General features: G+C 45.2%; 1 protein-coding gene across 1 annotated transcript in view; it reads left to right on the top strand.

Moving 5' to 3' along the window:
- The window catches only part of DCDC1 (doublecortin domain containing 1), a 1639395-nt gene that overhangs the window by 372850 nt on the left and 1245397 nt on the right, over positions 1-21148 (top strand). The window lies entirely within an intron of this gene.

Here is a 21148-nt window from a genome sequence, read left to right as displayed (position 1 = left end):
AAGGGATTACTGTCCATGTTTTGTGATCTGTTGACAGTAGTGGCTTAATACGATTTTTTGGCAATTAATAGTCCCAAACAGACTTTTTTCTGTCAGTGAAGAGAGTGGCATACTGACCACACTCAGATAAAGAGCCTGCTTTATTCGAACATCTGGACCATTTGCTGATATCATGAGTGTTGAATGCAGGTGGGCATGGTATATGTGTGGCTCCCATGTGACAGCAAGGTGGCACCAGTGGGATCCATTTTTATTGGTCCCTGGTTTACCATGGCAGATATGGAGGGGGTACAGTTTTCCCATACAGTGAAGGTGTGTAGAAGACTGGAGGGTGGAGACCCAGACATTGAAATGAAGGAGGATGGAGACAGGCCTTCCCTTAGAAGTTATATTATGACATTTTAGCAAATGTTTGCTGATTAGTTCTGCCTGAGCACTGCCATTGGGTGGATAGTAGGGGATTGAGGTGAGGAGATTCTGTTCTTGAAGGTGAGGACGTTTCTATGCCAAGAAAAGAGAAGAGAAGGTGCCATTGGATTTCCAATCGATGCCAAAGATAAACATATCTGTACATATCTATATCTAATTTATTGATGATCCTCACTGTACATATTTACAATGTTTTGATGGTGGGTAATGTAATAATCCATCTTGCTTTTCTAGCACAACGATGACCCCTTTTAAGGCAATTTTGAATTCCTGCAGTGTTTAAGTGAAAGGCTCAAATGAATGGCTGGTGGTAGTTTTTAATTGTCTGCTTTTATGCCTTTTATTGGCCGAATAAAGTATTTTTGACTTGACTGGTGGTGATGCATTCCTGTTAGGAAGTCCTAGAAGATTGAATGACCAGAATCATGAGGCAGCACATTGAGCATTGGGTTATAGTAGTAGGTTTAGATGTTATGACCTTATTTTTGGCATAGGAGTGTAGAAGAACAGGAGGATGCTGGGTAGTATAGAGCTATCTGTCCACTCTGTGTCTATAGGCATTGTAGGAAAATGCTTCTTTTTGCTTGATTACCCCCATTATCTTGGACTGATGCTGCTGGTTTTTGACTCTTCTCACTAGGACTCTGCATGTGCTCCAACCCCTAATATATATAAACACATTGGGTATACTCCTAATTAGCAAATGTAACTAAGGTATAATTCCCTATTATATGGTACAACATGTACTATTGGACTGCAGCACCCATTGTGCCACCCACTACAGTGACAGTACAAACATGACCGCATGCCTACCATTGTAGCCAGGCTTTGAAGTTTTAACATTGCGGATTTGACCTGCCAAAATGACCCATTTTGACAGGCCTAAATCTTCCTTTTAAATATATTCAGTAACTTAAATGAACCTTATTGTTAGTAAGGCACTATACATGGCATTTGAAAGTCGGACATGTAAGTTTCATGTTCAATATGTCCTTACAGTGAAAAGGCCCCCAAAGCGATTTCACTGTAGCAAGGTTGACTGTTCCATAGGAAAGCATTGGGATACTATATTAAATTCAATAATGTTATGTGCGGCTAGGAAACAGGTGGAGATTTCATTGTTGGACTTCTTGAAATATTTGTTACTAGCAGCCCGTCCCGACCTTGTCCGGAAGCAATCAGGCTTCCCCGACCCCCACCCGCCCCGACATTGTCCAGAAGTCCGGGTCCCCTGCCCGGCCCGTCCCCCGCCTGCCCCGACCCCCGCCTTTTCCGACATTGTCCGTGGGTCCCCTTGCCTCAGCCGCCGCTCCTCCCCCCGCTCCTCAGTTTACCGCTCCGCCGCTCCTTGCTCCTCACCGCCGCTGGTCACCGCTCCTCCCGCCTGTCCGCTGGTCGTCACCTCACCGCTACTCCCGCCTGTCCGCTGCTTGTCACCTCACCGCCGCTGGTCACCGCTCCTCCGGCCTGTCCACTGCTCCTGACGTCACCGCTTCTCCCCCGCGCCTTGTCTGCCGCTCCTCGTCGCGCTCCTGGATGCCGCTCCTCCCCGCACTCCTGACGTGATCACGCACGTCGCGGCCGGCGCTACTTCGGAGGGACTACTTTTTTTATGTTCATTTTTTAAATAACGTTTAAAAAAAAAATGTATATAGCCTATAACCATCTGCACACCCTGACGATTACAACAGTGTATCGGGTGTGTGGATTGGCGCTGTGGTTCTCGAGTTTACCCGCCTCAAAGCCTCAAAGTTCTTCCTTTATTATAGTAGTATAGATACGCCCTATTCACTAGTGCAGTCAGATTTCCAGATATTTTGAAAAAAGGTACTTTTAGAAAGCTAAATTTTCCCTACCTATTGCCTCTGGGTACCATTTGCATGAGCTCCAACTGTCATCTGGCAACTGAATAGCTTTCTTGATGTGGTGTAAATACTGCTCTGAGAGCAGAACAAAGACCCAGCTGGAGGGAGGTGTTTCTGTCCTCTGACAGGATTACCAGCTGTGTCTGGGAACTAGATTAGCTTCAAGAGGTCTACCGTATTGATTGTCTTAGTAACTGTATTGCATCTGGTCCAAAACAATGGTTTGAAACAGATCTTTGGACTTAAGTGTTTGCATATCATCCTATATTAAATGAATGCACTTGTCACTTTATATTTGCGTACTGTATAATGGTGCATTCTACAATATCTGTTGACGTATTTATAAAAATCTATGTTGTTTTTGTCTATTCTCGATGTGATGTTAAATGTAAATTATTCTTAGCACGTATGAACAGTGCACTTTATCTTGTTTAAAAGCACAAGTGTCTATATTGTATTGTATCATGATTGGAACTCTCAATAAAAAAAATAAAGAGGCCTACCATCTCACAGGGAAATGTTAGCTGACACCTGGGCATGGCAATTCTTTGTTCCCCAAGCCAAGCAGGCACCAATTCCAATGGGAAAGGGTCTTTTTTCAGAACTGGTTTGAAGAGACCACATAGGGGGAGTTGCTCCTTTGCCTAGCTACATCTCTGGGGTGAGTCAACGGGCTATGCACAACAGGAGAAGGGTTTCACCATCTTGGATTTGGCAGAAACTGCACTATTGGATTGTTTGCAGTAGGGCACAAAGGGACTGCTGCAAAATTGGGTAGGGGTGTCCTTGCTCATTTATTTCCAATAGGTTAGGGAGAGGTCAGGAGACTCACTCACCCACAGTCTAGTGCCAATCATAAATGTGGCACCCCTGGGCATCCCCTTCAGAACAGTACTGAACCTGTGGAAGACAGACGTAGGACTGCGCCTGCTGATGAGACTTGTGAGGAGGCCTAAAAGGCTGTAGCTGTTCCCACTTGTACTAGGACAAGGAAGCAAACCTCAAGGGTCAGATGGCTGACTTTCTGTTAAGCTAAATGGACTCAACGAGCTACAGGAAGCCCCTTTTCATGAAGAGCCCAGCTGACCAATTTCAACCAGACCTGTCTTGGGCCCTTCTGGTGGCTTCTGCTGTAGGCAGTCTTGACTACCAAGTATTGCTCCTACGCTCTTGGGACCCTTTACTGTGTCATAGTGTACTCCTTTTAACAGCCATAGAAACATAGGACTTAGAAGCATTTTGTCTCCAAAGACCTCCAGAGGACTGGAACAAACCTGCCCAGTCAATCTGACAAAGATGCAATGCCACTGTGGCAAAGATTCAAGTTGTTTCTGCTCAGAGCTTTTCTTCAGCAAAAAATCTGTTTCAGCAGGACGTCGTTTAGAGGGTATCCAGCCTCATGGAACCTTGTTTGGCTACAACTTACAGCTTACAGCCATGTTCAACTGGAGGAATTAGAGCTCTAATAAACTGACTAAGTCTGAAGGTAGACTTTTTTACTGGGTGAAGGGAGCAAAGTATCCCACTGTGAGGGACCCTCTTTGAGAGCAAAGTTTACATTTCTCCCACTTAGCAACAAGTCAACAGCTTTCCTGAGACCTCATCTGATGGCTATCCAACCTCATGGAACCCTTCTTTCCAGAGGCTGCTGCTTTGCCCTGCTGAATATTTTAGACTTTTATCACAGATACTTCATTACAGACACTAAGTCAGAGATAAAACATCAGACTGGGAGGAACCTGGTTCCTACATCCAACCTGGACTCCATATCGGTCTGCCTTAAATCGTGCCTAGGTACTAGTCAAGCGCAACCAGACGACCATGGTTGACGGTTAACGCTTTTTGGCTCTATTTTTATTTAAATCTTTCCTTTCTATAATAATTCATATCTCTGACTCCCCTAATGGATTTATGTTGTTTTATTGATGTTTTGTTCATTAGATTATTCTCTGTTTTTAGAAATTGTTGTGGGATTTTTATTGTGTTGTGATATCAACCTTTTACTTGTGTTGAAACTTCTAAATGCTTTAACCATTTCTTAAGCTAATCCTGTCTGCTCTGTGCCATACCTACCAGGGATTTACTTGACCAAACAAAAATAGTGGCTTTATTACTTGAGGTGGCCTACCATACACCCCAACTAATAATCCACGTTCTCACAGGCATCAAGAGTTTGTATAGGCCTTTTGAGTTTTCTGGATGGTTAGCCAGCTTGGTGTCAGTAGAATGAAACATAAACATGTATAACATAACACTATGTGCATTTGTAAAGTGTATGTTTACTCCTTAGGGCATCTAGGTGCAGAACAAAATGTTTATGTTACTAAGTCAGTGGTTCTCATTTTATTGACATTGTAAGGATGAAATGCTAGGTGGATCCATCAGTATTTGAACTTGTGACCACAAGGTCAAAGACAGATTTCTGGAATGGATCTATTGGTCCACTGAGCCACCAGACCCATGTCCAAGGAGCTTGAAAAGAACTCCAATGCGTGGAATGAGTATTGTTGATAGCCAACTAGAAGACTGTTGCCGCAGTCAAGTTTGCAAAGCTCTAGTGCATTGATGAATGTTCCAACTTTGTTAAACCTAATCAGTAAGTAGATATTTCATATGGTTAATAGCTTGTACCCTGCTGCTTTAGGGTAGTTGTGGTAGTTATAAGTGGCGGTCCATGCAGGTAAGCGCGGCGAGGCGGTGAGGTCAAAGTGACATATGACGGGATAAGGAATATAAAATAAATAAAGAATTTAAACCACTTACCTTATGCTCACCTCATTGCTGAGACCAGGGAGCCGATGGTTTCAGTCTAGAAAGCGTAAGCTATATAATAGGGGATAATTCATTGACAGTCGTTTGGATCCAATTGTCTAAGTTTGTGGTGTCCTCTTCCAAATCCCTCTGCCACATCGAGATATGAGGGCCCGTCACAGCTTTCTAACACATATCAGTGAGCCACTTTGCGAGCACCATAGCTAAGTCCTGGAACCCAGTCAGCTGCCTCATCTGCTTGGTCACTGTTCAAGTGCTGAGCATGCAATGAGCAGCATCCTGTGGTAGGATAGAGGCCGTGAACTCTGATATGCATTGAGTCACCTTCCGCCAATAGTCAACCGTCAATTTGCATGCCCACAACATGTGCAGGAAGGCTACATTAACCTCTTGACCTCTAGGACAAACTGCTAGTATACTTGTGAACATCTTCCCTATCCTGCCCGGAGTGAGGAAAGTATGATGTATGTAGTTGAACTGAATAAATTGGAAGCAAGTGTTCCTCAAGATCGTCCTGGCAGAACCCAGGCACCCCCTCTATGCCAGGTTCTGGAATTCCATCTCCAGCTGCTCCTCCCACTACGTCTTAAGAGGTCGGATGCTGGCATTAAGTGAATCTCCAAGCTGCGCACCATATATGCAGGACATTACCCAACTCGTGCCAGTAGAAGCTATCATCAAATCAAGAGGTACCGACTCAGGAGGCAAGTCACCCTTGGCCCCCATATTCTGTCAGCCACTCCCCGCACTGCTAAATACAGCAGGAACTGCCCTTGGTCCAGCACCTATGCAGCCAACAAGTCCTGACATGTGTGCATTCTCCCCTCAACCACAGTACCCCATGTCGTATACCCAGCATCAGCTCATTGACAAATTAGATAAACTAATGTCATCTGTTTACCGAGCAGGGGGGCCCATAACAGCAGCCCCAAAGCGTATGGGGCCTCTCTTACTCAGATGAATGTGTTTTCGCCAGAAGCAAATTGCAACATTTAGCAATACATTTGGGATATTATGGAAAGGGGGTATTCCAAGAACCACTCCAACTGTGTTTTACTCTCAAACTCAAAGCCCAACATGTCCTGCTTAGAGTTTATTATGTGTTTTAGCCATCGTATTGTCCGTTGGAGCTGGGCTGTGGGGTAATGCAGCTCCCACTTGCAGTGGCGGCTGGTGACATTTGACATTGGTAGGGCGTAAAAGTTGCGGATGAGACGCGTTGCGAGTGAGCAAAGCGAGCGTGAACGTCATAAGAGGGTGGGGGAGATTATCCTGAGAAAAAAGAGCGCAAATGGTGCATTTTAAAGACCATTTGACGAAGCAAAACGGTTTATAAAGCAATTGTGAAAGTGTAGACATACATACTATAGTTGACATCACCCGACAGGGCACAGGCCAATTGCTAAAACCGTAGTTAAACACTGCTCCATGCATTCCGTCAGTCCCTCTTGAAAACTAGTTATTTTTAGAGCTGAACTAAGGCTACGATATTTTTTAATTTTTTATTCATCATCTCAAACTACCTTTCAGCTGGGATATGCAAGTATCCAGTCTTTGAAAAATTAAAAGCTGGACAGACTAGAACAGAGACATTGCCAGGCATTCATTCTTTGCAAGGAAACTGACATTTTTGGACAACAAGGAGACTCTGAGATAAAAGTTAACCTATTAACCTCTTTGTGTGGCCATACCCTGGGGAGTACATGAAAAAGCCTCCAAACCCAAAAATAACTGGAAAGTAACACTAGTCTACAACCAAGTTTAAAAAAAACATGCAACACAATTGTGGTTATTCAGTCTTCCTATGCACAGACACATTACATTAAGAGCGGTTGAAATTGTTTTCACACTAGGACACGACTGTAGGGCACTTCAATCAATAATAACAAATAGTAAATGTTACACCATGTATCATGCGCTTCCATTGTGGTTTCAAGGCGCCGATGACAGGTGCTGCCGTGCTGCGTCTGTTCTGGGACCAGATCAGCAGAGGGACGCAACACTCCCCCCCCCCCCCGCCCTCCCCAGATTGCACGGATGTGCACCCTCATTGCGTGAGTCAGGCAAAGACCAGCGTAGCAGGGAGCACCAGCCTCTCAGAAGTATAGGTTTTGCCGAAACACCACAGCTGTGTTGATTTACACGGAGATTATTCCAGCTGCAAGCCAGCAAAGTCTGCAGGTGGAATAATCGGGGAAAAACATGCAAAATTGGCACTTAAGTCCGATTTCCGAAATCTAGGCCCCAAAAACTCATAATTCATATTATTGCCCTGTACTAAGAATTAACTTGAACTCTGATAACAAGAATTATGAGGCAGGCAAATAGCAAAAAAATTGTTACGGGCCACTCGTAATGAGGACCTACAAAACACACAGACCATAGCGTTTAGTACCCTTTTCAAACCATTATTCATCATGTGAGGAAGGGACGGTATACTCTGTAAACATTCCTGCCCCTATAATGACTACAGTGTTTTTAACATTTGATTACTTGTTTGTGCCGGCCGGGCTGTGCCATCATTTTGTAACTCGTGTAACGCAGTAAGCAATTTGTCAATTGTACATTTGTTTTTTAATGGGTGTCTGAAAAACTTCAGCGATCACGTCACACAATCCACCGTAGCTCATGTAAAAGCACATCATCACAATTAATTAAAATTCCCTCAAACAAGCTACAAAAGTAATTATACGATAACGATTTTCATTTGCCATCATTTGCCACAACGTCACGCAGTCATCATTACTGTTGTGAGTCACAAAGCCTCGAAACCAATGATAATATTTATGCGTGCGTTGGCGTTAGCACGGAGACTGTGTTACAGAGTCAAAGGTGTTTTCTGAAAATGTGCACTGAATCCAGGCAGTCATAGTTTTACCTCTTTAATTCTTGTTTTACACGGTCAAGGTGGAGTCTCTGTCTCTGGCTCCGACTGCAACTGCTGCCTTTCGGCTTGCAGGGTCAGCTCAGCACCAAACATCCTCGTGTGCGCGGTAACTCAGCCAATCCTGGCGCAGCATAACATCGCCACGCCACTGCGCCAGGATTGGCAGGGCTAATACTGCCCACAATGAGACCCGGCTCCCCCGGGTCTCTGCCTGTGTGACGGCTAGGGGAGGAGGAGGAGGGAAGGGGCTATTGCGTGTGTGCGCATGCGTGGGCAAGTCATAAAAATGACTTGTCCTGAATGCGCACACTGCTGCTGCCCTCCCTGCCACACTGCGCTGATAATAAATCAGTGAGTCACACGCTGCCAGCCTGCCACTCACTGCCGCAGGCCCGCCCCCACACCTTCCCCGATTGCGATAGCTACTCCTGTTGTGCGCTCTGCGCTGCGCTCATAATTTCACTTTTCAATTTGCAGGCAGTGTAAGTGACAGCAGTGACAGTCGTCCATGTGGGTAGTGGGGCAACGCCCCAACGCCCCCAATGGACGAACCGCCACTGCCCACTTGGGAATCCCAATGCCCCGTCATCTAACGCAGCATATAAAGTGGCTGTCACCACCATGTGTCTCTCGTTACCCCAGATCAAGGAGGCTAACAGTTTCTGCAGCTCTCTGAAGAATTGTGGCCTCAGCACCAGTGGTAGTGCTGAAAAGAAGAAGAGGAGCGAGGAAAGGACCAGCATTTTTTGCTATGGATACTCTCTCCATGGGAGACAGGGGTAACTGCGTCCAAATGGGTAATGTATGATGCATCAACATCAATGCTCTTCCCAAATTTCCCTCTACAAGATCAGGTTCTGTATGCTAACTCTGTATCCCTAAGTATTGGATGATGCCATACTTCCAGGGCAAGGGGTCAATCCCATCAGGGCAGCGTAGCAGTTCAGGCGTGTGCAGCAAAGGGAAAAAAACATGACTTTCCCCAATTAATGCCGAGGCCAGAGATGTGAAAAAAGTTATCTAAGGTACTCAGCACCCACTAGAGAATAAATGGGTCCTCCTTCAGATATATGAATGTGTCATCAGCATACATGGACACCACGTGGTGATGACCTTCAACCCTTAATCCCCACTGATAAGCCTGAGCATGTAGAAAGCATGCTAGTGGCTGCAACAACAAAAGAGAGAGTGGGCAGCCCAACCTGGTGCCCCTGCCATTGGGAAAACTACCAGAAATGATCTCACCTGTACGTACCCTTGCCAAAACCCCTATCCACCTGTGAAACTATGGCCCATCCAAGTTGAGTGACATAGTTTGGAGGTAAGCCCACCCCAGGGTGACGAACACCTTCTCAATATCTAGGGAGTCTGCCCAGCACTGTGCTCCTGTCCTGCGTGCCCAATCCATGATTGAGAACAGAAGTTGCAGATTCAGAAATGTGTTTCTTCCCGGAATGTACGCATTTTGGTCCAGATTGCCCACATGCTGAAAGAACTGGGTCAATCTATTGCCAAGACCTTACTCAATATCTTGTAGTCCAGATTAAGTAAAGATAGGGGGTGATAAGAAGAAACCTCCAGGAGATCCCGCCCGGGCTACAGAAGTACTACGATCAAAACTTCCCTCATGGTGTCTGAGAGCCTACCCCGAAGCCCGGCTTGTTCAAATACCCACATGAACAGGGGGGCTAGCAGAGTTTTTATAAGCACCGTAGAACTCAATGGGGAACCCGTCAGTGCCTGGAGTCTTGCCCCTGGTAATTTGTTTGAAGGCTAATTTAATTTCTTCCAAAGTTAAAGCGGCATCTAGCTCCTCTCTCTGTAGTGGGGTAAGAGTGGGGATTTCTTTCTTGCTCAAGTAGGACACAATCGCTTCCGGTCCACCGTCCTTGGAGCCCCATACAGCACCTTATAGTGGTTCTTGAATTCCTCATTGATGGTCAACTATGAGTTTGTCAGGAACCCTGCATGCAACTGAATTGCACCTATGAGGATGCATGGAGTCTCAGACCATAAGAGCCATGGGCTACTGGCCTTGTCACTCAACTCATGCTGACATTTAACATATGTCTTGTTATCTAAGACTGATAAGCATTTCAATGCCTTCCTGTAGTCCGCTATAACTCCTACCATTGAGGGATACAAAGCTGGGTCAGCCTCCCACTCTCTCTCTCTCTGCTGTTCTCAGCTTCTTCTCCAAAGCCCTTACCTCTGCCCACATTCCTTGCCTCTTTCCATACTGTGTGACCATACATACCCCCATAGTACCACCTTAACACCTTGCATGCGGTGCCGATTCTCCCCTGGTGCTGAACATTCTAATCGCGGGTGTGGTCATGACAGAACGGTTCCATCATGAGCACAGCGCGGCCGATGCTCATGACGGAACCGTTCCGTCATGAGCATCGAAGGGGTTAAAGACGTCTTATTCTACTAGCCCGTCTGTAGCAGCGCCCTCGTTATCAGTGAAATACCGATCCATGTGTTCTCCCCACATGTGTCCGAAAGGGGGTGTCCACCAATGCTAGCATTTCTAACTGCCACATGCTTATCAGCAGTGACCAGCAAAGGACAGTGGTCAGACAACATTCTGCTTAAATACTCAGCTCCCACCAGAGCTCCACTGCCCATGCAGGTAAAAGCGGTGGGGCCGGGTGAGGGGGAGATTTCAACGGACGATGACGAGGGAAAATTAAATGAATAATTAATTTTCCTTTATCATCGTCCATTGAAATCCCCCCATCCCCCACACCGCACTTACCTGCACGGGCTGCAGCTGAGTGATGGAAGTATTCGAGTGGGTGAAGATTGTCCAAAATGTCCAGCACCTGTGTATTGTAAGCCATTGTTGTAGCTGCTTAGTGGTTGTGTGCGATAGTGCTTGTGGCACTGGAGGTGTTAATCAATTGTTCAGAAAGTCTGGGATACAATTAAAGTCTCAGCACCAGAAGACAGGGGAAAGTACTGATGTAAAGAGGGCTGGGGTTAAGTTAATCAAGAACAGGGGTTGCCCCACATTTGGAGCATACAGCGCCACTAAAGTGAGAAGTTCACCGTAAGGGGGTACCCTCCACTATGACATAGCAGCCCTCTGGGTCTACAGAAGTACCCCTCCCCCCACAAAGGGAACCCCAGGAGCCACCTATAGCAGAACACCCCTAGCGTAAGCTGAGTAGGTTGTGCCATTTAACTAGCCATCCAGCACTTGTGCAATCTAGTAAATCTGTGCAATCTAGTAAGTTACTTTGCTACCATGTGTGTTTCCTGGAAGCAGGCATGCTGGACCCGACGCCTTTTCAAACATGCCTGAACCCTGTATCATTTGCTATATGTTCCCATTCCCTTCACATCCACATCAAATTGCGATATTCAGTTTTCGTCATATGTGCTGCGTGTGTCGTGAGCCCACAAGATCTGTATACCCGGAGGTAGAACGGTGTAGGAGAGAGCACCCAGAGCCAAAGCATCTGCAATGCAATCGGTCTCGCCTTTGGGACCTTATATGCATTTAGCCATGCAGCACATTAGCTTGGGTGCTGAAACATGTACTATTCTTTAACATAGAGGGAAAGTAAGCACAAAACTGCATGACACACCAGGTATGAGAACACATGGAGATAAATATTGCCTTTCAGCTGGATATGGTATAGTCCAAAGCTCTGTTTTTAATAGAAAATCAGGGCCTTCGGTGGTCATATCACTGAAAATATAAGATTTGAAAAAAATATTATTGTCTACGGGTGCTTGTGGAAGATAATTTCTGTGGACAGGAATCTAGAGAATACCAAAGTGATTCTGGTATTTAACTGACCTCTGCTGGTCGTTTTCTATCAAGAAAGTTAAATAGAGGCAGTGGCCAGAAAACAGAAAAAAAGAAAGTTCCTCAGTAAAAAAGCAATTCTGGTATTTTACTGACCTCTACTGGTCGTTTTCTATCAAGACAGTTAAAGAGAGGCAGTTGAACAAGCAGAAAGCAATTCTGGTATTTTACCGACCTGTACTGGACTTTTTCTATCAAGACACTTAAATAGAGTCAGTTAAACAGAAAAAAAGTCCCTAAGCGGAAGCAGACAAGTCCCAGGGCTGATCTCCAGAGCCCACAAAGTACATACACATATAAGTATATACTAAAGTATATAGAAGTAGTCTTCAATGCTCGACCTAAACAGAATAAACAGTCCCCATCAAGCTTGCAACGATGGCCGTCCCTCAGTCAAGCACAGCCAATCAGTGCAGGTAATGAATCTGCAATCAACATATTCACAGTGTTGTAACTGGGGTGTTTCAGATGGTCCAACATTTCACTGCGCAGTCTGTGACCACACTGCCATGGCAGCAGATACATCCCCCATACATGGTGCTTCAGGCACTCCCTGCAACATGGTCATTTTGGCCCCTTTCTTTGCTAATTGCCACCAATATTAGTCCGTATGCAATTCTTTTATAGTCTGATGTATATATATGTGCTATCGATTTGGCAGTATTGCTGTTTCACAGTGTTTGTGGGGACCTTTTCTAAAGAACCCACTGCCTCCCCCACTGTTCCCCACACATTTCTCACATCAACTGAGTGCACATCTGTGAATCTGTTTTGTGGTTTTTGGTTCACGCACAGGCGCCAGGAGTGCCTCTCTTCTCTCTGAGGTATTGCTGACACCTGACCCTCTGCGGGTCTAAGAAGACTCATGGCGTCACCTTCATGACCACTGAGACCAGGGACAGAAAGTCCAGAGTCACGCAAGGACAAGCCACAGGTAGTAGCTGCTTACCTGGCTCCCCTTAATTGAGGTTCAAGGATTTTAGTTCTTTTTTTAGAATACTGCATCACCAATTAAACCTCAGCAATTAATGACTCGCCCCCCCCCCCTCCCCCCCAGTAAGTAGGTTGTGTATCATCAGTCCGAATATGTATTATTTTTGGATGTGGAAATTAACTCCAGTGAGGCCTGTTGGACATGCATACCCAGATATTGTAGATTATGGTGGCCAAATACTCAGTATTGACTGTGTGCCAGTGGTGTGTTAGCAACTTCCATGTTTCCATGCAGGACATCTGAGAGGTGTGCTGGACTGCCTCCACACTGCTAAGTCATTACCGCCTGCTTGCACCTGGGCTTTTTTTAACACCTTATAATTTGTGTTATTTAGGGGCATAATTCACACTCCGAATTAGCTGTTATTTAGCACAGATGTTATTGTACGCCTTGCCCCTAATTTACATGGATATGCATTCTTACATTTATTTACGCATGACATAAAATTACGGTGCACAAGTCGGTGTTTACTTCTGCACTTTGCAGACTTGAAATGCGCTTGTGTATTGAATGCCAACATTCCATAAATCGTGTAATTGCTGTTTACCTCTGATGTTAAGTGATACAAAATGGATGCAGTACCTTTATCAACAGACAAAATCTGTTCCTAGAATTCTGAAGCATACATCCGATTGCATTAGAGCAATGATACTCTGCAGAAAATGCTTTTAGCACTTCTCGTCTTTCTTTGTTCCCTGAATTAAACCCAAGTGTTACCACAACCGCAGCATCAACACATAGCTAAGACATTATTCTTGGGTTCACAGGTTCCTGTGAGCCGTATCCGTACCTTTAGACTTTAACAGAGAGGTGCAGCCTCACTGTAGGTAGCACTGCCCTTTAGTAGCAGTAAATTCATGTCACACTCGTCAGCTAATAGTACTTATTTGAAGACTACTCAGTAGCGCAGTGAAGGGTGGCATTGTTTTGGGGCGGCGGAGGTGAACAAGTTGTGTTTGTCAACTTCCACCATCCACTCGTCGGCCGCCAGCCCTCCCGACCCCACCCAGAACAAGTAGTCCGTCGGCCGCCATCCTCCCGCTCTTAGCTGCACTGGGCGGCACACTTAGGGACTGCCCCGGGTGGCAGTGGGTCAAGCTATGCCACTGAGGCTACCATTAGCAAGGTCAATAAGTTTGTCTTTAATGGTTTATGGCATGCACACACAGGCTTGCACAAGTGCATGCATGCTATTCATAGTTTGTAACCTGTTGCACCGCAGTGCAAGCTAGGGGAATTAAAAAAAATGGTAAACATAATACACAATGAGGCAGCTTGTAGAGAGACACTCGGTGCATGGAGTATATGCTTGTTTGTGTATGTCTATGTTTGTGTATCTTAGAACTCTAAACTGGGCATTTTGGCTTTGGCAAAATATGGAATGAGATAATGATTTTTAACAGCCTAGGATACAGGAAGCAGTGGGTCAGTAATTGGAGGTCATGGTGTCAGTATAGTGCCACAAAGATTATTATGAGGTTTCTTCTTTTTTAATGCCACAATGTTGATGTATTTGAAGTATTGGCATGAAAAGTTGGTTCCACTTTGCATATGACATGAACACTGTCTCTGTATGCTGGTGGACAGGACTGGCGCTGAACATCAGCGGATACGTGGCTTCTGCTTCCCTGGCGGAGGACTGCCTGCAAAATTTAGAAATCCCGGTCAGGCAGGTAGGGATCTATGCACCATCAACAGAGCTGCAGGTTTATTAGCTGATCCAGGTGTCATGTTTGTTATACTTTCCTGGCAAACGTTTATTTTTCAAAAAGAAACTCCCAAATCAGGAGTTTGTTTAAAAAAACACAATGATGCTAAATTAGAAAGTTTTCTCCCTGTTTGTTGTTTTTAAGGATGATCCCAGGTAGGCAAATCTGGTGATGGTCACCTGTTGGACTTGGCCCTTTCCATACAGTCATCCCCAAGCTTTTGCCATCATCCCTCCTGTGATCTGAAACCGTTTTCTGAAACGTTTTGGACTGAGTGCACTCTACCACTGCTAACCAGTGCTAAAGGTCTTGTGCTCTCCCTTTAAAACATGATAGTATTGACGTACACCCAATTAGCCTATATAATTTACATGTAATTCTCTAGCAAAGTGATACTACATGTTCCCAGCTCGTGGAAATTAAATACTGCTAATGGGTCTGCAGTACTGGTTCTGCCCCCCACTTTAGTAGCCCTTTAAACATGTCTCAGACCTGCATATCAACCTGACAAAAAAATACTCCTGCAAGGCCCAGCTACTCCCTTTTAGTACATATAAATCACGTTTAGGGTTGGTCCTACACAGCCCAGAGTATTTAAAAAGTTGGACATGTAATTCTAAGTTTTACATGGCCTAGTAGTGAAAAACTTCTAACTTCCTTTTTTACAACTGCAAGGCCTGCATTTCCCGTTAGATAACAGTGGGTTACCTTATTACATTTAATAAGTGATAACTTTCAATTGTGAGCAGGTAGACCGACCGAGTTTAGTGTCTAAAGAATTCATTGTAATGAAAAGCCGCCTTTAAGGTAAATTCAGATTTGTAATCATAATTCTTAAATTGCCACTTTTAGAAAGTTGGCGTTTTCTGGTCCTATTCATTTGGTTCCTGCAGCCTGATCATGAGTCATATGAATAGGTGTAGCTGGCAGTTGGTCTTTGTGTATTGCTACCAGACAGTGACACAAAGGGAAGCTAGGCGTTGGCAGGAGGTGCCACTCTGAGTTAATGAGGGTGACGAGCTGTCACCTACCACACTTACACATCACAAAGGCTCTGACTGAGCATTTTAATGATGGTTTTGTCACTAGTCCAGACAAGTTTGGGCCAGGACAGGTAGGAAGGGAAAGCTTGTACCTCAGGGTGTGGAAACCTCTAGAGGCTTCTTCAACTTCAAAGTGGGCACAAGCATAAATATTGAATCCTTAGACTCAACTCTTCAGTACCCTTGTGGACCTGTGGACTTTGCCATAAAGAAGAACTGCTGTGCTGCTGAAAGTACTGCTACTCTGCTGTACCACTGCCAAGAAGGGCTGCTGCCTTGCTATGCTGAAATGGTGCTCTGCTGCCTTCTTGCTTGGGTAAGAAGGACATTGACCTTCATCTCTAAACCGAGGGCCCCAAAGTAACACCAAGGGCTAGTTGGGTGGCCTCCTGATCAGAAGCCACAGGAACAATACAGGCTTCCAACAACCTTAAACCCAGCACCTGGACTCTGACGTCTGTGAGTCCTGCCCTTCCAATTGGTGCCACCCTATTCCTGGGCCCTTGGAAGGGGGCCTAAAGGTGCTCTGCCAGCCCATCTGTGGATTCAGAAGAGCCAATGCATCCACTCTGTGGTGTTGTACATCTCCCACAGAACTGGTCCATCACATCTGATGCTTAATGCTTCGTCCTCGGAACCTACACATTGCCTCTGCTTTGCAGACTTCCAGATGCAAGGACTTCACATTGCCCACTGTAGCCCATCAGAACATAATGAATCTCCACGCAAGGAAATAGCCTCGCCCAACACAGCCCATTGGAACCATCACCACTCGGCGCATCTCCACTCAAGGAGTTTGCTTTGCCCTAAGCCGCCCATCCGACCCCCAGCTGCACAATGCATCTCCATGAAAGGACATTTCATTGCTTTTCGCAGCTCCCGGGTACCGCCGCTGTGTGGCGCATCTCCTCGCCCAGACCTCGCATCACGTCTGCTGCACAGCGCATCTTCAACACAGGACTCCATATGTCACAACTAGGATTTAAGGTACTATTGTTCAGCTGGCTTACCTGGATCCCTGTTGCCGGCCCGCAATCCACTGTGGTCAGCATGAACTTTTGACAGTTTCCTGGTCCGGTACGACCAGATAACCAGATAACCACAGTGGGTGCTTTGTGCTATTTGTCACTATTTTCATGTTAATCTTTAAACTTTCATATCTCCTATTCTACTGATTGGATTTTTGCTGTTTTGGACTTGTTTTATTTATTAAAGATTACTCTATTTTTCTAATGTGTTACAGGATTTTCCTTGTGTTTTGTCTTTACTTCATTACTGTTTAAAGTGCTGCATAAATACATTGCCTCTAAGTTAAGCCTGACTGCTCTGTGCCAGGCTATCAGAGGGTTGAGCACAGGTCAATTGGGGGTTTGCCTAAGTCCACCCTGACAAGGATAGTAGTTTCTGCTTGAGTAGGGTTTCACCCCCCTCAACTAGTAACCCGATTTCTTACATCGCCTCACTCTAAATAGGATGGTGTGACCAGCACTTGACTTGATGAACCTATAGTGGCTGGGCCATCTGGTCAGAGATTACTGGTGGCTCTTCCATAGGTGTTTGCGTCTTTGGAACCCATTCATTTTCCCACCTCTAAATGGAGTGGAAGAACAGCAAGTTTACTGGGGCAAGAGCATTGCAGACTTACTGTGGTGTTCCCATTCCTCCAAACTCTGAATGCTACACAGTTTTTGTGATGTAACAGAAGGAACAAAGGTTTGCTTCAATGCAACCAGCAGCCCTTACAAGGTGGTGTGACAAACCAGTTTAGTTATAAAACTTTAATAACACCCCTCTTAACATGTCACTGTGAACTGGCAATTTACTTAAATGGGTGGCTGAATTAGTAGGCACAGTAGATGTCATGCTGGTATCTTTATTTATTCCGCCACCATCTTCTGTGAGTTTTTACCTCTTTTACTTTTTGTGCTTTCAGCATTCTATGAAGAGTGCTGAAAACTATATTTGTTTTTCGGAGTTCAGTGGTGGATGATTTGCACAATGCCATGAATTCATATCTTGAATGCATGATTTCCCTAGTGGATGACACTTTGACCCAGATTAGACTTTATGAAAGGCGGTTTCATTCAATAGTGCCTCCTTTGCAAAAACAAAAAGAGGCTATGGGAGGATAGGGGGGCACACACCAAGAGCTATGCACAATTATGGTCTAACAACATATTTATCTTAAAAGATGGTTGCAGCAAGTTTGCCTTTTCCGCATGGTCACCCTAGATTTTTTGCCTTACTCTGAACCCTAATATTGTTGGTGGGCCTTTGTGCAAAGTAACACTGATTTTCAGTGCTCTGCTAGGGATTGGTAAAATTGGTTTACCCAACTTGTCTATTTAGCTGTCCTGTAAGAGAGTTGAATGTGGTTTAGTGACCCAGAAAAAGCACCAATCTTGTGGAAGTTAAATATCATTTGTGGGCTTCAGTTTGTAGTTACACTACTGACTTTGTTGAAAAATATATATAATTGCTAGGAGCACCACTGTGCTCTGTCTGGGCTGTAGGTTAAATGCACTACATTGCCACAAAGCATGGAAAAGAGTCTTTGACATGAAGCACAAGTTTATTATTATATATTCAAAAATAATTTCTAAACTGAACCTTGTAAACCCACATGGCAGGGGGCTAATGTATAGAATTAGGCACACTGTATATTGAGGTTATTGTACTCTCAGAGTAAAATCAAATCGAAGACAACTCCATCCTCGACCCAATCTGGATTCTGAAGCAACCACAGCACCGAAACTGCCCTACTCGCTGCCAAAGACGACATCCGCACCCTTCTCGACCAAGGACACACCACAGCCCTGATCCTACTCGACCTCTCTGCAGCATTCAACACCGTCTCCCAACGCACACTCACCGCCAGACTCCACGAAGCCGGCATACAAGGAACAGCACTCCACTGGATCCGCTCCTTCCTCACCAGCAGAACCCAAAGAATCAGACTACCCCCCTTCCTCTCTGAACCCACGAAAATCAACTGCGGAGTGCCCCAAAGATCATCCCTCAGCCCCAAGCTCTTCAACATCTACATGGCCCCCTCGCCACCATCGTCTGACAGCACAGACTCAGCATAGTATCCTACGCCGAAGACACCCAGCTCATCCTCTTCCTCACCAAGGACCCAATCATCACCAGACTCAACTTCCAGGAATGAATGAAGGAAGTCGCATCCTGGATGAGCAGAAACTGCCTGAAGCTCAACTCAGAGAAGACAGAAGTCCTCGCCTCGGACCCTCCCCCTCGGCATGGGACAACACCTGGTGGCCTACCTCCCTTGGCAGCCCCCCACAGCCACGAACCACGCCTGATTCCTCGGCATCGTACTCGACTCCTCTCTCTCCATTACCCGACAGGTTAACGACGTCGCCTCCAGCTGCTTTAATACCCTCTGAATCTTCCAAAAGACCTTCAAAGGGATCCCCCACGAATCAAGGACGGCTGTCACCCATGCATTCATCACCAGCAGACTGGACTACGTAAATGCCCTCTATGCTGGGATCAACAAGTCTCTGATCCACAAGCTCCAGCCCATGCAGAACACCACAGCCAGACTCATCCTCGACATTCCTTGACAAGAGAAAACCACCCTACATGTACTGAACCTCCACTGGCTCTCCGTTGGGTAGAGAGTCACTTTCAAGATTCTCACCCACGCCTACAAATGCATCCACAACACCGGACCTCAATACCTCAACAAGAGAATCTTCCTCCACATACCGAAGAAAAACGTCTGATCTGCCGTTCTTGCCCTAGCCAAAATCCAGCGCATCCGCACAGCCACAAGTGGAATAACCTTCTCCTACATCACAGCCAAGACCTGGAACAAGCTCCCATTCAATCCCAGATGCGCCCCCTCCCTGAACATCTTTAGGAAGATGCTCAAGACCTGACTCTCTGACTGAACGGAGCTGCTTACCCTCCCCCCCACCCACCCAACGCCTTGAGTCCCTCATGGGTGAGTAGCACACTTACAATTCCTCTGATTGATTGATTGAAATGCAAAAGCTATTTCACTGTGTAGGCATTGCTAGACATTTCCCTGACCAGGCCTCATTCAGATTAAAATCTTTATTTCCTAAATTACTGGGAAAATTGTAGGAAAATGCTTCAAAGTTATTTTTTACTTAATTTCCAAAATCTAATTTAATGGTGAAGTCCGATTTCTAATAACTTAAGTGGTAAAGTAACTTTGTAAAAATTGCTGCCTAAACCAGAACTGTTAACATCAGTTCTGCCACTCACCACTTATCCGAAGCTGTAATATACATCCTCGGCTGGAAGAATAAATGTCTTGTGCTTTGAGGACAATAGCCCACCTCTGACCTCAAGAAGAACACATGGGTGCTAATTTATGACCTCTTACCACAGATTTGCTGCTTGTGAATGAGCAGGAATACTTACTAGACCAAAGAGCAAATTTAGCACTACCTCTTTTTTCTTGGAGATGCGAGGGAGGGCATATCCTATTAATTCCCAAACAACCAGGTTCCAGTTGCATTAGGGGATTGAGCGAGTGTGGACACTATGAGGTGAAAAGAAAGCTTATCTAAATAGGAAAGTTGTTAAAGAGCTGAAGACAAGCTGGGCTTGTGGTAATTGTACAGTAAGGCAATGAGAACGTGTTTTAAAAGGATGTCAGGGAGTGTGAGAAAATGTTAAGAATTTGGTTGTAGAATTTCTCCAATCACTGGCTAGAGTACAGGATAAATGTAGCACCTCAAACACCACTTAATGAGAACAATCTAGACCTGGGATGAATCCACTGAGGAGCAAGGCCCTGCTGGAAGCAGACTCTTGACTCCTTTAGGAGGAAGAGGAACTAGGATCTAAGGACTCATAACTCCTTCTACTATCTTGGGACTGGAACTCCTCTTGAAGGGTTAAGTGGTTGGTCTCCTGTTTGCGTGCCTCATCACCACAAAGGACTGAAATATGGAAGAGAACCAGAAAGAGAACAGATTCCATCTGATCACAAAGACTGAAACATGGAGGAGACCTAGAGAGAGATAAGATGCCTAGATTTCTACCTTGGAGAGCTAGGGGCTGCAGTACTGACCAGGAATAATTTTCCAATTGGAAAAAAATAGGACTAATGTATTATTTTCTACCTCCAGAGCACTAGGACAATGTGTTGATGTTTGTCCAAAGGGGTTGCATCCAAGGCTGGCAAATAATTAATGTTTGTCAAGCTCTTAGGTTTTGGCTGCACTGAAAACTGGTTCAGTGGGATCTGACAGTGAAGGTATTTGGCCATGTAGCGCTCCAGTTTCAGGAATTCATATCTACAGTTTCCAGCTTTGCCCTGTTGGAGAATTTTGATTTCTAAAAAAGTGTCTAAGTCTGAAGACATAACTTCAGACTAGGCCAAGATGGAAAATCTGTCAGACCCGCAAAACAACCTTGGCGTCTATGAAGTTCAGATTTGTTCAACTTGGAGCTTTTGCCCCCAAAACCAATGTCTTCAGAGGGAGTCCGAAAACAATATATCAGACTTTGAGAGACACATGTCAGCCACAGCCTTCGACCTGACCTGGCTAAAAGATTTTGACTTCCATATCAGAGACTAAGTCCGAAAGTAAAAACTTTGACCTTGATGAACGGCTTGGTGTATCTA

This window comes from Lissotriton vulgaris, chromosome 2_1 (assembly GCF_964263255.1).
Source record: "Lissotriton vulgaris chromosome 2_1, aLisVul1.2, whole genome shotgun sequence".
Lineage (NCBI taxonomy): Eukaryota > Metazoa > Chordata > Amphibia > Caudata > Salamandridae > Lissotriton > Lissotriton vulgaris.
Note: the sequence above shows the minus strand (reverse complement) of the source record. Positions and strands in the feature narration are given on the sequence as shown.